Raw genomic sequence first — 2,767 nt, 5'->3', positions numbered from 1 at the left:
AATGGCGCTGGAATTCTCATTTTTGTCCTGAAGTTTGTACTGCATAGATGACGATACTTTGCGTCAGCTGCCGGTAGGTCATGCACACTTTGGATTTTTCATGATCACTAGGTAATTTTTCTGATGATCATTATAATTTCTAAACTAAATTATTTCAGATTTACATTTAAACGAGCTTTGATCATATGAAAAGATATTTATTATAACCAGTAATTAATTTACGAATTTTAACATTCATGTAATTACATAATTAAAGACATTTTGGTTACATTCTGTTTATATTTGCAAATACAATGCTACTAGTGATTATGAAGATTTATGTAAACGTTATTTCCAGACAATTGAAACAAATGAACGCCATAAATTAAGAAATTTACTGCCAAACAAAAATAACTGTAAATATGGCCTGAGAAGTAAACATAAATATATAGTTCCGCTTGCTCGCACCAACAGAGCGAAGAACTCGTTCATCCTGTCCTTGTGTACATAAAGTTACACAAAGTGGCCAGGTATGGAGTTTTCTTTGTCTCTGTTGGTGTTAGCGAGTACCATTTTTAGATACTTATTTTTAGATTTTTAGATACTTATTTTTAGATACTTATTTGCTATTATAATTTTACTAATGTACATATTTGCAATTCAGCCGCAAGGCTGCAATTAATATTTTAATAAACTACCTACCTACCTATATAGCACACCTTGCATATACTCACAGAAAATAATTGTCTAGTGAAATGCCTAATAAACATTAATGGCATTACGCTATCCTTAATTGCAAATTTTCACTATGATAATTTTTGTTTAATCTTTTGGCAGAAAAAAATTTTGAGTTTTTTCTCAAAAGATGAATTTGGAGATAGGTAAAGGGTTACAATAAACTTGCATTGTTTGAAGTCTGAGGTTTTCTACATCTATGAATTGTCCCTTGTAGTACTTCAATTCTATTTTAACTCATTACATAGATGTTTGAATGGGGTCTCTAGGGTCTCTGCCTGACAACTTGGTAGAAATTTTAAACACAATATCTTTTCTGGAATAGCTTTATTGTAAAACAAATTTTATGTTCCTAGACATGCTAATGAGCCATATATTTGGCATTATAATGAGCCTAAATATGTGGCTAGTATTTTGGCATTATAATGAGCCTAAAGTATTGTTCGCTTTAAGCAAAATGTGTTGTTTTGCAAAAGGATGGTCACAAAATGAATTTTGTATTGCTCTAAAATGCTGAAAATGACATTTCCAAGTCTCTGAAATTCAAAATTTCCCAGGAGAATGCCTCAGATCTCCCCAGGTGCGTAGCACCTCTGACGCTTTTATGACTGATGTTTGAAAATCCTAGATTCACTCCCTGTTCTGAGGCCAAGAAACTAAGAAGAAATACTAATAATAAAGAATAATATAGAAAATAAACAATATCATGTTGCTTACCAGTGCCAAGTAACGTTTCTTTTTCACTACTTTGCCATTTGTGTAAGTAAAAGTGCAGCTTGTCTTACCGATGAATATTTTTAAAAGCCATTTTTGGTTTATACCATTGAGATATAAAATTTTCTAATATATTATGTATTCATTGTACAAGTGTTGGGTGAAAATCTGGGTGGGCTGGAAAATTTTTATTTTAATTCTGATGACGTTTTCCACCCAAATTTTCCATATTTGGTATGACAGCATCTATGTTTTGATACGCGGCTGCGCGTTAATAAAATACCATAATTTGATGTGTATTTTCGTCGAGGTAATTAGTATACAGGTCAGTGAGTAATACCAGCAAGTAAAGAGAGGAATTGCACACACTTATCTCGAAAAATGACTTAATCAACCAACTGTATATTGGTGGAAAACAGATTTTGAAGACAACGCTGCCTTTAGTTAGGACCAACACATCGAAAGATTTTTAACAAAACTATTGAAAACATAGCAACACATGGCCAAATCATGCTTTAAGATAATGCAAAGATGAAAACAACCTTAGTGGCAATAGTAAAGCGAGTCACAAGCCAGAAGGAATAATCGGCCGTATGGGCCGATTCTTGACAGCGTGCAGCATAATTTTGCTGCATATTGTTATTGACAATGTTGAACAACGTTGGTGACAACTACTGATCTCGAAAAAAAAACTTGATCTAGCAACTTTATATTTGTAGTAAACAAATTTTGAAGCAACCGCTGCCATTATTAGAGACCTTAAGATTTCACGACGCGTTACAACGACGCGAGTTTGGCGCGCATGGCCTGGTGCGAATGCGTCCGCGTGTCATTGTAAGTTAAGTCATTAAGATTGATTTCTTAACGACGCGAACTTGTGAGTTCACTACCTTTACTTTCAAAAAATGGCCTCCTTCAAACAAGAAATGCTATAGCTGTAGCGTATGACGCCGCTTTGATAAACGAAGAAGAATTTGCGCTTTTGTATGATATTTCGCGTTCAAAGAACCCAGAATTAAAACATGGTGACTATTCATCTTTTGATTTGGAGGAAATTGATGAAGTTACATGTGCTGTAGACTTTCGTTTTAAAACACGAAATTCCTTTGCTGGCTGAAGCGTTAGATTTTCGTCATCGTTTCAAATGTAAACAAGGAACAGTTTGTGATGGGCTGGAAGCTCTCTGCCTTGTCCTTCGTCGGTTTGCTTATCCATGTAGATACAGTGATCTAGTACCGCAGTTTGGAAGGTCTGTTCCAGAACTCGGCATGATCATGAATACCGTTGTTGATTACATTTTGAGAGGCATGGGACAAAATAACCAGCTGGAATCACCAGT

This window comes from Xenia sp. Carnegie-2017, unplaced genomic scaffold (genome assembly GCF_021976095.1).
Source record: "Xenia sp. Carnegie-2017 unplaced genomic scaffold, XeniaSp_v1 HiC_scaffold_23, whole genome shotgun sequence".
Taxonomy (NCBI): domain Eukaryota; kingdom Metazoa; phylum Cnidaria; class Anthozoa; order Malacalcyonacea; family Xeniidae; genus Xenia; species Xenia sp. Carnegie-2017.
This window is presented reverse-complemented; position numbering follows the sequence as displayed.